Genomic DNA, 16,025 nt, shown 5'->3' with positions numbered 1-16,025 from the left:
CATCACCAAAATGAAAACGAATAGAAGTCATAAACTCTAAATGAAATATATCCTACAGAATAAAATTTAATAAGATGTAAGAAAATATAGACCATATCACATGTTCAAGGAAATTAAAGAAAATAAACTATGTAACAAATTAAAAGATAAGGATAATCACCAACCTGAGCTTTTTAAAGAGAAAGTCACTAGAAATAATAACATGTAATATGATAATGCCATTGCATTTAAATGCCATAAGATCCAGGAAAGGTGAGAATTAATAAAATAGCAATGGAATCGGGGATATGGAGGGTAGGCCTGCTAAAAACAAACAAACATATAAATAAAACAAACCCTCAACTATAGAGGAAAATCATAAAACACTAAAAAAAATTGTAAGCTATATGGAAAGTAGACAGAAAATAATCATGCAAGTGATAAATGATTTTGAAGAAGAAATGGGACAAATACATAACGGAAGAAAACATTCCTAGAGTTCATGAAGATTTCAATCTACAGACTGAAAGAATTTACCATAATTTTGGAAATTATTAATAAGCTTCAAGACATAACCTAAAGAAACTTTTGCATTTCAAAAATAAAGAAAGGAATGTTATAAGGAGCCAGGCAAAAATAACTTACAAAGGGAAACAATCAGGCAGACCTCAAAGGAAAACCTCAAAAACAAAATATTCCAGAAGGAGATGGCACAATATTTGTAGAGTTTTAAAGCAGTGGGAGAATGGAAACCAAGAATTTTTACATGTAGCCAAATTTCTACTCATGTGTTTTGCCAACAGAAAGAAAAACTCAAGAGACTAAAGCGTAGCATAGCACTTCCTGAAAAACCTTCTTGAGGATAGAGTCTAACCAACTAAGAGATTAATCAAAATCAAGAGGTCATGAATAAAGAATATTTGGGAAAAGCTAATGTTGGACATCTAACATATGGAAACAGAGAGCTGGCCCCAGGTAATTTTACTAGTTGAGGGAAAAGATCATAGGATTCTAATTCTTCAAAGACAAGACATGCGGTAGAGAAAATAAGAACTGGAATATAATTTGATAATTTAATGTAGTAGTAATAATTTTGCAAACAGAACCACTCAGGAATATAACAACAAAACCCACACAGTGAAGTCTAAATGATCTAATTTGTATATCTTTAATAGGAAAAAAAAATCAATGTTATTTACTTTCTCAATTTCAGTAAGTGATAATTATAAATTTTGACCCATTAGTTAAGCACAGCATGTATTCCCTACCAGAAGAAACAGCAGTTCTCAAAAAACCGACCCAACAAGGATTGTGAACATATAGCAAAAGATACACACAAGCACAAACCATGGGCAACAGGAAAAAATATGTTTTTAAATAGGAAGGAAGAGAGGGAGGGAAGGAAGGAAGAGGAAGTGGAAGAAGGAAATAGTATAACATAAAAAAGGGAAAAACTATAACAAACAGAAACATAAGATAACATAATAATTTCAAAAATACATTAAATAACCCTAAATGCAAACAGATAACTTACCTATTCAAGGAAAAACTCCCAGATTAGGGTTAAAAAAAGCATAACTTCGGTCCACAAAAAACATGCCTACAAAGCAGGTATTCATTAAGGCCAAAACTAAAATGATGAGCAAATACACAGCAGATAAGTGAAAAGTGAAATAAAACCACAAACAACTAAAATAGAAGGAGCCAGAGGTTCAAGAGTTAAGTCTTGCAAAGTGGAATTCAAAATTCAAGGATTAAATAGGACAAAGAGAGTCCTATTTTGATGATGAAGACATAACATGTAATAAATGTGTATCGATCTTTTACCTGTATGCATCAAGCAGAATAAAATTAAACTATATAATATAAAAATCTGTTTAAAATGCAATGAAAATTTTACTGAAACTCACTGGAAATAGGAAGCATTAATACTCTTTCATGTCAAATATGAAAAGACTTTGATGTTTTTAACAATATGCCTATTCCAAATGACATAGTCAATAAAGTTATGACAACTATCATATGATCTCCCTGATATGAGGACATGGAGAAGCAACATGGGGGGGTAGGGGGATAGGAGAAGAATAAATGAAACAAGATGGGATTGGGAGGGAGACAAACCATAAATGACTCTTAATCTCACAAAACAAACTGGGGGTTGCTGGGGGGAGGTGGGATTGGGAGAGGGGGAGGGGGCTATGGACATTGGGGAGGGTAAGTGCTATCGTGAGTGCTGTGAAGTGTGTAAACCTGGCGATTCACAGACCTGTACCCCTGGGGATAAAAATACATTATATGTTTATTAAAAAAAAAAAATTTGGAAGGGGAGGCGAACCATAAGAGACTATGGACTCTGAAAAACAACCTGAGGGTTTTGAAGGGTCAGGGGTGGGAGGTCGGGGGAACAGGTGGTGGGTAATGGGGAGGGCACGTTTTGCATGGAGCACTGGGTGTTGTGCAAAAAGAATGAATACTGTTATGCTGAAAAAATAAATAAAATGAAAAAAAAAAGTTATGTATATCATTTCAAATTCTATATATCAAACTTCACATCTAATAGTAAAAATACATCTATATTTTAGGTGCAAATGCTAAATTTTTTTAAAAAATTAATCATATAAAATGTGAAGAAAATTTAAATAAATACCAAAGAACTCTACACTCTCTTTGACCATAAGGCTCTTAGAAGAGAAATAAATAACAGAAGTAAAAATAATTCACAAACTGAAATATCTCAACTCTAATGGGTATTCAGGAGGGTACATATTGCATGGAGCACTGGGTATTATATGCAAACAATGAATCATGGAACACTACATCAAAAACTAATGATATACTGTATCGTGACTAACATAACATAGTAAAAAATTATAATTAAAAAAACCTCAGGTCAAAGAGAATGTCAACATCTTAATTAAAACATTAAATAACAATAAAGGAAACCTTCACATCCAAACTTAGTGAATGCACACAAAATTGTACTCAGAGGAAGATTTATACCCTGAAACAACGCCATTACTTAACAAAACCAACATAAATAATTAATATTTCATTCAAAAAGTTGGAAGAATAAGTAAACAAATTTCAAGTAAATATATGAAATAAATTCACATGGATAAAACCAAAACTCAATGAGTTAGGATTTTGTAAAATCTACAAAGCAAAACGGATGGATCTACCAATTTGTCTATCAAGAAATAAAAAAGAAAACACAGTATACAATAGAAAAGAAGGCAAAGGGTGTATATTCACAGATTTCATGGAAATTAGAAGACTTTTTAAAAAATCCTTCATTTGATACTACACTAGTAAAATTGAAAAATGGATGAAAATAAAGATTTTACTGAAAAATGTAAATTACACAAATTAACTCAAAAAGTAAGAGCATTTAAACTGATTAATAACAAGTGGGGAGAAAATCAAGAGTACTACAAAAACAAAAATAACACACACAAACCCTCAAAAAAAAGAGTAAGCTCAGATGGTTCCAAATGTGATTCATAGGAGCTCAGTAGTTTTTGAATGAAATAAGTAATTCTGAAAAAAATGAGGATTCTTTCTAATGTTTCCCTGAGGCTGTAGCCCTGGGAATAGCCTGGACTCATGGCCAGCTAAATCAGAAATAAATTTTAAAACCTTTATTTTTCTAGGCAGCATCAGGAGCCAAGAGAAGGTGGACAGTTAAATAAAACATCAGTTCACACCTATTAAAAGCAGTAGAGGCAGGTTCCGTGCCAAATTGGCTTGGAGAAATAGTGTGGCAGGTATGCTTTTAATGAAGATCATTTCTCCACCTTCCTGTTTTAATTTGATTTCCCTGGCAGAGTTGTGCTTCTCTGGCTTGGAGGAAATCTTCTTAACTACCGCTCTCTCACTCAGAAGCCAGACAGAACTGGATTCCTTCAACCCTGTTGCAGTTTGGCATTTTACTTCCACTGGGATAGCAGCATTGCCTCTACCAAAGCTCTGGAGAGCACCCAGCAGGAAAGGAGAGCCTGCACCATTTGGCCAGGACAGGCCACACGATGTCAGTGGCAGAGGCTTTGCCCACTTTGAGCTAAATTATGAACTATATCCTCTTCCCAGATTTGTGGCAGCTACATAGACTCTCTTTGTAAATTGCAAACTGCACCTCAAGCCAAGGGCACAGCTAAGACCTACAGCCTCTTCAGTGTAGAGCAGCTTGGGCTGCATCCTTAACCTCTAGAGTTCTCCATATATAACCACCCTATCCATATAGATTACATGAAAATTTTACATCTATTTCATTTCTTTCCAAGTGGGTTCAAAAGTATATCAGCCTGCAGATTGTCCCACAAGGCTTTAATCCAGGCAGACAAGTGTTTGCCAAGCACGTCCGTATTTGTTTCTTATTGCTGCTCTAGCACATTGCCACGCACTTAATGACTTAAAACAACACACTTCTTTTTTATTTTACACTTCAGGAGGTCAGAAGTCCAAAATGGACCTTATGGACTGAAACCAAGGTTTCAGCAGAGCTGCATTCTTTCTAGAGTTCTAGGAAATCTGTTTCCTTGCCTTTCCTACGTTCTAGAGGCACCTGTATCCCAGATTCCTAGCCTTTTTCCTCCATCTTTAAAGCTCTTCACTTCTACTTCTTAGTCACATCTTCTCTCCTAACTTCATCCCCTTGCTTCCCTCTTAGAAAGACCCTTGAAACTACATGGAATCCATACAAATAAATCAGGATAATCTCACAATCTCTAGATCTTTAACCATAATCAGAATGCGAGTGGACAAAGGAGACCAATGTACCCCTGGACAATAACCTTATCGCTATCGAAGACTCACATACCATGAGACCACAGATCATGCTACTGTATATGCAGAAGACAGAAATCCGGCATGATCTCATGCTAGGAGCATACTTCCATGGCCTCATAGAGCTTATAGTCCAGCTTAAGAGATACAAATTATATAATCATACAAATGAACACAAATGGTAATTTGCTATTTTCCATAAGGTTTATGAATAAAGCATATGGTATGAAGTAGAAGAATAGGCAGGCAGCATGGTTTTTATTGGAGTATCCAGAATGGCTGCACTAATAGTTGAGAAATGAATGTCAAATATGGCTTGGCCAAAAACCCACTAGGAGGGAGAGGAGCATTCTTGGCAGATAGGAGTCAGTGCATATGTGAGGATCATATGGTAGAAAAGAGCTCGGTGTTTAAAGACCTGAACAAGGACCACTGTGACCTCCTTAATGCAACTGTCAACCCTCTCATATTTTCTCCCAGAGGGGATTTCTTAACTTTTCTCATTCCCATATGAAAGATCAGTTCTTTGCAGAGTTCCAAATAAACACGATGTTTGTATAAGCATATAACTGTTCCTTTCTCATAATCTGCTTTCCTGGCTCATAAGCTACATGGTTTTAAGTGAACTTGCCTTCAGAGGTGAAAGGATCCTATCCTTCAGCATGAAAGACAGAAAACCATCATCTGGACCATTCTAGTCCAGATCAGAGTTTCATCCCACTGCACCATGGAATGAAACACCAGCCTTCACTTAGATGGGGGTTGGCATCACTCTATCCCTGGATAGTCCCCTTTATTCTCTGAAGATTAGGGCTGGGGAACAGAGCACATGAGGAGAGCTGGTTCAAGGGCAGAGTTAACCAAAGCCAGGACAGGTAAGCCTCTAGGAGAGGAAGTGGAGGAGAAAGGAAAAAGAAATTTATATCAATTATGTGTAAGTGCCTTCTTACCTCTTTATATCCTAGACAATTAAATCCTAGACAGCTTGCTTGTCCACTCTGATCCTTGTTTTGTAGATCAAAGAGCCTAAGAGTGGGAGTGAATAGATAACTTATTCAAGCTCTCAGTTCATAAATTATTATGATTTTGAACCAACCCTGTTTCCAAAGTTTTGCTCTTTCCATTGTGTGACAAAGTTTCCAGCCCAGGAATGCGGGAAGAGGGCAAACCGAGAGTAGCATGGAGCTGGATCCACGAGTGCCGTTCTGAAATGGTTGGGAAATCCTTAAGTCTCCTCAGAGGATGAAGGCCATTTCACGTGAATTCTCTTTCTCTTCTCAACTTCCAAATTTGAAGACTAGATGTCCATTCTATCAAGGCACTTTGTTTATACTTCGGAACATTCTATGATGATGGAAGGTTTTCCACACCTGGACTGGCAAGTATGGCAGCCATTTTAGCCTCACATGGTGGCTGAACACTTGAAATGTGACTAGTGTGACTGAGGGGATGAATTTTCAATTTTATTTCATTTTAATTAATTGAAATGTAAGTGCAAATAACCACGTATGCTGAGTGGTCACTGTCCTACACAGCTCATTTCTGGATATCCAAGCTGTATGAGAACAGCAGCCATGATTTCTTCCTTCTTCCATTCCCAGCACTATCACAATGCCTGGTGCATATTTTGCACGAAATAAATATTTCCTACTTGAGTGAGTGAAGAGAGGGAAAAAAAGAAGAATTAAATGATCCTCCTGTGCTAACATGGAAAGGGGGCAACAATTCCTTGCTTGAATTCTGTCTTTGCCTCTCACTTGTTGTGTAAACCTTGGCAAGCTAGCATTTAAAAACAGTATAATAATAATAATAGTTGTTGACATATAGTAAATGTTCACTTTGTGAAATCCTTTATGAATGTTTATTTGATGCAATAAGCCCATTTTCAGTTGAGGAAACTGAGACTAATGAGAGGTTAAGTCAATGGTTTCAAATGAAGGTCATGACCCATCACTAGGAATGAAGCCAGTGAAGTTGACTCCACCAGCCTAAATGCATACAGCATATATATACCCCTTCCCATATAGTCCTCTAGACTCTCTTTTCGATTATCAACAGGCTGGATGCATCGAATGAAGCCGAGGATTCGGAAGCCTAAGGGGAAGGTAGAGCCACAGGATGGAAGGAGTTGCAGCCACCTGCCTTCTCTCCCCATCCTACTTCAGACTGTGACACGAGTAAGAAATAGTCCTTTGTTCTATTATTCCCACAGAAATTTCTTGTTTGTTACAGCAGTTACCTTGTCCTGATTCGTGGACCACTTTAGTTGGTGCGACACACAAAAGATAACAAATATGGAATGTGTCCTTTGGCTCCCACGCCAGCTCCCCTGTCATGCTGCATGAACGAGGATGATGGAAACAACCATGAGCCCCTGTGGTCACAGTGGGTGAGACATCTTCATCCCATGACTTATCCCAATTTTGGGGGAATCAGAAGAGGAGGACAGTGGATATTCAGTCATCTTAATAACATAAACTTCAATCTGTCTAGCACTTTGTAATTTCAAAAATGTTCTTAATACCTGAGTTTATGTGATGAAATTGAATAAAGGTGAGAATCCCCATTCTACTGAAAACAAGCTGAGGCTCAAATATAGTGATACTTATGTATAATCTCACACACACATTAAAAGCAAATATGTGACACACATCCATGCCTGCAGACTCCAAATCGAATGACTTACTGAGGAGCAGGTAGATGAGAAGGAACAGGCATCCCAATGCTAAGGTTAGGTTTGGGTCTGTATGAAGCAAGCTCAAGCTCCTGTCTGCTTGCTAGAAGAAAGACACGCATTGTATGTGGTGTTTTCCAAAGCTGTCATTTGAGACTTACAACAACCCTACTGGGCAAACAAGGCTGACACTATTAACCCCACTTTACAGGCGATTCACCTGAGGTCCAGAGAGATGCAGTAACTTTCTGTCAGTGAGAGAATTAAAATTAGAATCCGTGTCTCTTGACTCTGGGTCTAAATTACTGTTCCTGGATTGTGCTTCTCTTTGATCCCTGTTCTTAGAGACTTTCTTGCCTAGAGTAAGAATTCATCACCAGCTTCATTTTTACTTTTTAGGACCTGATAACTATGCATGAACTGGACATTTTTCTCATGTTTTATCTAATGCATTTTAGTTCAAGGGAAATCAGTGGTTTTAAGGGAGATAAAAAATGGTCTTTGATATCCTAGTTGCTACTTTTCTTAATCTTTCTTGATGTTCCTCATCAGGACCAAGGAAATTTGGGTTGAATACTACAATATTGGATATTGGCTGGATGATATTACTGTGGGAAATTACCATTGCCTGGCAGGGCAGAGGATGGAATGGATCAGTGAAGAGAAGATAGAGTACATCCCAGCCCCTTGGATAAGGGACCATAGGTTGAAATGCAACAGCTGATTGATGAGAAAGAAAAACAGAAGACTAGGAGAGTGAGGGTGGCCACCAGTGTCAGGAACACATGTGCTCCATTGCCCCTTGGAAGAGAAGATCAGAAATCATTCAGCAGCATGGGTCAAAAAGGAGCAGACATGCCATGCAACAAGGATTGATGATGGGAGGTGGGGAAAATGCAAAAAGCAGAGACAGTGTAGTGAGCTGAATGGTGGCCCTACAGCCTCCTTGTCCTTGGAATCTGAGAATATTTCCTTATATAACAAAACTGTGATTGCATTAAAGATCTTTAGAGGAGGAGCATTTTCTGTTTGGGGGGAAAGGGACCCTACATGTGATCACAGGTATCTTCATAGGTGAGTGGCAGAGGAAGTTCTGAGACAGATGTACCAAGGAAGGGTGAAGATGGAGCTAAGAGAGAAGCCTCCAGAAGAGGCAAGGAACAGCTTCTCTCCTAGAGCCTCTGGAGGAAGTATGGCCCTGCTGGTTTCAGAGTTCTGGACTCCAGAACTGCAAGAGAATAAATTTCTATTTAGGCTCTAAGTCACCACTCTTATAGTAAATTTTACAGTGGCTCTAGGGAAGTCATATGGATGGGGTATATTACTATGAGAGTCACATACCAGAAGTCTGCAGAGAAGAAACCCTGGACGGTCTAACTCTTGCTGGTGTCCAGAATGTGGATTTCATGAGAACATGTGCAAGACCAGAAGATATTAGACATAAGCTAATTGGCTCAGAAAATAATTCCAAATGGAACTGTACTTTGACACTAGAATGAAAGCAGATCATGGTAACCAAAATTTGGGATACTTTGGAAGCTGAGACAGAACTGGTTATAAACATAATGTGATTATGATGTCTACATCCCCCTCAAAGGCTGTGATATCCTGTGATATCCTCTTCTGCAACCAGGGGAGCAATCCAGGGACTAGGGCTAAGTCAGATGGATGGAAAATGGTTTTTAAATGTAATGCAAGGGGCACCTGGGTGGCTCAGTGGCTTAAAGCCTCTGCCTTTGGCTCAGGTCATGATCCCAGGGTCCTGGGATGGAGCCCTGCATGGGGCTTTCTGCTCAGCAGGGAGCCTGCTTCCTCCTTTCTCTCTGCCTGCCTCTCTGCCTACTTGTGATCTCTGTCTGTCAAATAAATAAATAAAGTCTTTTAAAAAAATAAAATAAAATAAAATAAATGTAATTCAAGGGGCACGTGGGTAGCTCAATCAGTTAAGTGTCTGCCTTCAACTGAGATCACAATCTCGGGGTCTTGGGATCAAGCCCTGTGTAGGGTTCCCTGCTGAAAAGGGAGTCTGCTTCTCTCTTTCCTTTTGCCCCCCACCACTTGTGCTTTCTCTTTCTCTCTTTCTTTCAAATAAATAAAATCCTTTAAAAAAAATAAATGTTATTCAAAATTGTGTGTGTCTGTGCATGTGTGTGTGCATTCATTCTCTTTGCAGAAGGGGGTGGCCAAGGCAGTATCTGGAACAAGGACAGGGTTAACCCCTCCAGGGCTTATGTGACAGAGGTGGGGGGGAGGGGCATCTACCCACAAAGGATAATCCAGTGGGACAATCCATAGGGTTGGTCCTTCAAACTTCTCTCCCCAGAAAACACATAAAAAGATTGGTTACAGTAAAGTATCAGTAATGTTACAGTAAAGGAAAGGATTTATTAAAATCCATCACATTCCTCCATGCCCTTTGGAAGCATAGTGGAAAAAGAATTATTGTACAGACAAATGAAGTCCCCACTCCAATATCTCGTTCTGGGACTTAATCTCTCTGAGCTCAACTCTTCTTCTCTATGGGAGGGGCCAGTGTCGACTTCACAGTTTCAGACTAAATAAATGATGTATATAATTCATTTCATATATACACTCAATCAACATTAGATCCCCTGGAAAGTAATATTAGCTTCAACGTCATGTAGAACCCAAGTAATATCTGAGATGGCCTTCTCTAAGTGGGGACCTCAGAACTGACCTCACTCTTCTTAATCAGTGGCAATTACCTCCTTCAAAGCTCTAGCTCCTTGTTCCAATCTAAACTGATCCTTTCACCTTCCAAGCCAGACCTCCTAGAACAGATGTCCTCACTGCCGAGAAAACTCAGATTTAAAACTGGACTTTCTATTTCTCCATTTCATGTTTTCATTAAGTCTTACACTTGCAGAGACCCCACTGATCATTTATAACCATTTCCTTTTATTACCAGGGGTCGCCACAGAGCAGCAGAAGACTCCTGTTCAGGGACCATCAGCAAATCAGGGGCAGAAGAAGTGAGAGACGTTCGAACCCAGAATTCACTCTGTGGTGGCTCCCAGCCTCAATCCGCCACTCCCTGCTGCCCCCCTGGTGTCCCAGGGAACCAGCAAAGGCCTCAGACCTCAGCTTTCTGCCACAGGGACAAAAACACAACAAAGTCACCAGCTTTTGCCTACTGTCCCTTTGCATTTTGTCAGGTCAGTGAAAAGCGAAGCCAGCATGAACAATTTTTTCTTTTAATTTTAATATTGTCAATTGTAATAAACTCAACTCCGTTTTACTAGCAAACTGTTTCCTGTTTGTTCAGGGGGATTAAGCTGTCATCTTCGAGTCCTGCTGTCACCAGATATTTGGTCTTGGAATCAGACCACAGGCTCTCTCGAAGCTCATGAATTGTGCTGCCTGCTCTAGAGCTGGAGCCGAGGCTGAGCCTGCGCTGCAACTGGGTTCATCAGCCGCTAGTGACTCAACACAATATGTAGACAAAAGAGGAAATACTTTCGGAGGCACTGGAAGCACTTGATGGCAGCAGATGAAATGGTAGTAGCAAATTTGTTGACTCTTTCCATGACTTAAATAGTGGCCCTTATCTTTGCATAAACATGAACAGAAGACATCCGTGTTATGCAAGCAGTAGAGATTAATAAAATTTGATTAAATTGGGGGGTGGTGGTGCCTGGGTGGCTCAGTCAGTTAAGCATTGGACTCTTGATTTCTGCTAAGGTCATGATCTCCGGTTCCTGGGATCCAGCCCCAAGTCTGGTTCTATGCTCAGTGGGGATTCTGCTTGAGATTCTCTCTCTCCCTCTCCCTCTGCTCATCCCCCTGACATGTTCTCTCTCTCAAATAAATAAATAAAATCTTTAAAAAATTTTTATTGAGTTGAGCTGTGCATTGAATGACTCTGGACAGCTGAGAGTCAGGTGAAGATAGCCAGACCCCAAGGAAGGGGCTTCTTGTCTCCAAGGGGAGCTTCTGAGCTGAGGGCTGGAAGCCTTTTTGGATTGGCAGCCACTGATGAGTACCCTGGCATGTCTTGGTCAGAATAACAGCAGGACCACAATCATTACCTCCAACACTTGTCATTTTCGTGTTGGGACAAAGAAAGAAGTATGGCAGAATCTGAACTCACACCGCAAAGTCAAAGTCTTCCTAAATATCTGAAACCCGAGAAAGAGTAGTAGGAACAGGTTGGCTGCTAGGACTTCCCAGTTTCCTAAAGTGAATTTCTGACCATGCTTCTAGGCTGGAGAGTCTCAAAGATGTCATCTGAGACAAAGATGTTGACAAACTCTTCACTCCAACTGGCATGTGATGATTAGATCCCGCCAATTTCTCCACTCAGCTCTCGCTACTCCCAGTTCTGGTGCAGAACGCACTGGAGGGCTCTTTGCCCCTCTAGACCCCAGGTTCCCTCTTCTGAAGGGTCTTCAGTAGTTGGCCTCCCTGACAGAGCATCTTTCACCTGAGTAATTCCTATTCATTCCAGTTTCAGGGCTTTCCTTCTCCCACTCCTTGCCCTGCCCAAGTCTGAGAAAAGTGCCATTCGATCAACCAAACCTCTATATGCTTAGTGCTCTACTTACTTTTCAGAAAACCCCTGATTCTAGTCTGGGTACCCTGAAGGGGGGCATGTCCACCTCATCCATCTCCAAAGCTCTAACACTTCATGAGACTTGGGACACATGCCTATTCAAGATTTTCAGTCTGAGTGGAAGGTGGGAAAACTCTGTGTGTAAGCATATATGTGTTTGAACCCAGGGTTGGGGAGAGATGACTTAGGGATGAAAAGAAGTACTCCCAATCAAACTGCCAATGGTTTTCTTTCCTGAGCACAGCCCATTTGTCCCATTATCCGTAAGAATTTGAACATTTGAGATATAAAAACCAAAGCAGCTCTCTGGTTGGCTGTAACTATCCTTAAAAAATGAGACTCGGTCCGGATGCCTTCTTTGATCCCTATAACTTCTAAAACACTTAAGTGTTCCCAACACATCTGTCTGGGCCTGAGTAACCCTTGTAACATCCCCATGCACCTCCCTCTATGCTTGGGTGATTTCTTCTGTCCACTTAGCTTGATTCACTCATTAGGCTCAGTTCCTGAGTCTTGGACCTGGGCTCTATTCTTTGGCTTAGGCTGATCATGCAAGATTTTCCCTTCATCAGGCTAATGAAGTAAGAGTCTTATGTCATCATTAGTGCTGGTGTTAATCCAAGCAGAACTAATATTGGTGTTGTTCCAAGTAGAATTAACCAAGCCCAGCCCCCAACAAGCCAGATGTTAGTCAAGCATTTCTTACTGACGTTAATGAATAACTCCCTTGGGTTTCACAAACAGCTGAGTCCACCAAATGAACTTCAGGGACCCAGAAGCAAACTGCCTGCCTAATAGAGATTTTTCCTGGGAGGATACTGAGGACTTAGAATTTCTCTGCTGAAAACAAGAAAGAGCTCCGTTTTCCAGGTAGCCAATAACCATACCACTCCTAGCTGTCCAAAGAGCAAAGAGAGGACCACTTAGGGCCACCTAACAAGCCCCAGAGGCTTTACAGGCAGTGTTCCTTTGCAGATCCATTTCTTCTTGTGAGCCTATCTCCATAGGGGTTGTGTTTTTGTGTGTTTATTTCCTCCACCGGACTGGGAGGGCAAGGGCTATGTTTTTTCATACATTCCCGGCAGCAGGCAGAGAGATCAGCTAACAGTTGTTTGGAAAGAAATTATGAGAGCATGTCCTCCTGAGACTGTTTGCCTCATTGTCCAATTCTACATGGCTCTTCTCTTCCTCTCCCTCAAATAAAACATATCATCTCTAGACTTTCCATTCGTACTTGATGACTGCTGTCATAGGAATGTGATAATAAGAATAGAAAGCATTTCTAGGAAGAGCCAGACACTGTGCTAAGAAATTTGCATGCATTTTTCAACAGTCCATGAAAGCAATATATCAGGATTTTAAAACACATGGCCAAGGCTCGGGATCTGAGCAGGGTGCAGGAGCAGGAGTGGTTGGTTAAATAACTAGCCTTTAGGTCATAGGACTAGTCCAGAGAAGATTCAGAATGGCTGGTGACATAGCTGCCATTCCACTAGTAGCTGGGTGACTCATTCAGCAGAAAGTTACCCATCGACCCTACCAGGAAAATAATAGGGCAGATGTTTATAATTTTTTTCTCCCAAGGCTTAAAATCCCTATAGTAGGAGAATTTGTAAATAAGAGGTTTAAAATATTCTGAGAAAAACAGAAGGGACAAGGAGGATAATGGAAGCCTTTTTTAAGAGTATTTTTAGGTTTGCTAAAATAATGAAAACAATACACTAAAAAAACTATCAAAAAATTTTGCAGATGTTTAATTATTACAATTGGCTACTTTACAGTTGATTTCCATTTACTCTACCACTCCCCGCACCCCCACCACCACCACTGGAATATTTTCAGGCTCTGAGTTTCAGTGGGATGCATATAACGGTCTTTTAATTAGTCACAGATAATATGGATACCAAGAGGCTTTTTCCCTCTGTGGCTGCTCCTCCATCCAGATGTTCAAGGTCACCTCTATAATGACTCAGCTGTTGATTCTCTCTCCTGGATCCCACCATGAACTTAGAGATGAAGAAGAACTTGGACTCCTGCACTGGAAAAAGTGAGGTTTTATCAATCCACCCCCCTGCTCCCTGAGGGAGCCTTGTTCCACCCTTGCTAACTTCACACGAGAGAACTGCAGGACACTGTGACCTATCTCCACTCATCCTCTCTCCTGAGTTTCAGACCCCACCTTCTGAGGAGGACAAGAATGTGTTCCAAAGGCCAGGTTTAGTTCACCCACAGTTACTTTCCCTCTCTTAAAGCAACATGTAGAAATCCCTATGCTCCTTCTTTCTATTACTTCTTCTGCTTCATGCCCTTTGTTTCTGCCCAGCCCTCAATCTCCTCTCTTTCTAATCATCCTTGTTAAGAGCAACTAAAACTTTCAGTACACTTAAAGATTCAGTTGGAGGAAAAATATAGAGAAACAAATCTATTAAAGTGGGCTTTTCCTAAAGGACTCTTGAGGTTGGGGACACAATCTATACTATACTACATATAGATTCTTTACTTGGGTCAATGTCCAGTCCATTTGGGCAAACCTGTTTCTGAAAGCCAGACTATGGCCATAATAATAGACCCTTTCTTGAACACCCTGTACTCCAAGCACTGTGCTATACTGGGCACTTTCTAGGTAATGCCTGGAATTTCATGATCCTTTAAAGAAAATATGATCATCTACTTGTTACCAATGAAGAAACTGAGGCCCATCAACATTAATTGATTTGCTTTAAAGTTAAGTCATTGAAGATGAGTTCACTCCTCTTCCCTTTGTTTAAGAAGGAACTGTTCATAACAGAGAGGGGAAGCATGCTGGCCTGTCTAGAATATAGAGCTCCAAACTTCTATACATAATCCCAGGGCAGCCTCTCTTCTAGAGAGGTAAGACATCAGAGCCCACAGAGCCATGTTCCACAGTCTGTCATTCTGTTGCCCTCCCATGCCAACCCTGCTGTACGTGATCTAACATACGACAGGATCAGGTGTTTTCCAACAGATAAAATGCCATATTTAGAAAGCCTCCATTTTATATTTGGCTTTTATACATATCATCAGCTCACTTTCTTTCTTCACTTTTTCAATCTTTGATTTTCTAGGTTTAAATTGAGATATAGCCCATGACACTGTATGACACTTTGTCATGATAAATGAAAGATCCTAGTATTCTTTCAAAGGAATGGTTTCCTGGTTGGATAAAAGGAATGAAAGATATTAGTGAAAACTCTAGATAGTAAACGTGTTCCTTTCAGGGTCATGGGTTCTTTAAGTGTGAGATGTTCTTTGAACATCTACTATACACCAGGATTTTAATGATACAATTTGCATGTATTTTCACATTTAATCTTTGCAACTCAAAGAAGCAATTCTAATTATCCTTATTTTATTGAAGATTAAAGAAACCCAAAACTGGAAAGCTAGAAAGTGAAAGGGCTGACATTAGAACCCAGGACTGACAAACGGAGTCTAAATCCTCATAACAGAAACGTAGCTCCTTTTCCCAATACAATTCCGTGTCATGGTTGTTCCACTCAGCTTGGGAGTTGCCATCCACTTCTTTACTGCTCAGCTATCGTTCTAATACCTGTTAATCTAGGTACCAGGGGTTTCTGACCAGCCTCCTCATTGAAGTAAGGGGCACATTACCCTATCCTTAAAGGGGAAGGCTGCTATTACTCATGTCAGACCTTCATCTTGACCCAACCCCCCTCTTTAAGACTAAATCTAATCCTAACTTTAGAAAGTTTACCTTGTAGCGTCTTTGCCCCTTGCTTCCATGCCATCTGTGTATTCTTCAGGGGTATAAATGATCTTTTCACCTCCCCATGATCCTCCATGGTCAAGGTCTAGAGCTAACAACACCTAGGGAATTCTGGCAAAAACACAGCTGAGAAACAGGATCCCTGTATACCTACTTCCAAGAAGAATTAAGATTTGGGAAAAGGATGGTTGGGCTGGAGGTTGACACTGGGCCCACTTGAACTTCAGGCTGTGTCCCATCCCTGGTTCATGAACCAGGGGCTGGTTCTT

The sequence above is a fragment of the Meles meles genome, chromosome 2, assembly GCF_922984935.1.
Source record: "Meles meles chromosome 2, mMelMel3.1 paternal haplotype, whole genome shotgun sequence".
Classification (NCBI taxonomy): Eukaryota; Metazoa; Chordata; class Mammalia; order Carnivora; family Mustelidae; genus Meles; species Meles meles.
Note: the sequence above shows the minus strand (reverse complement) of the source record.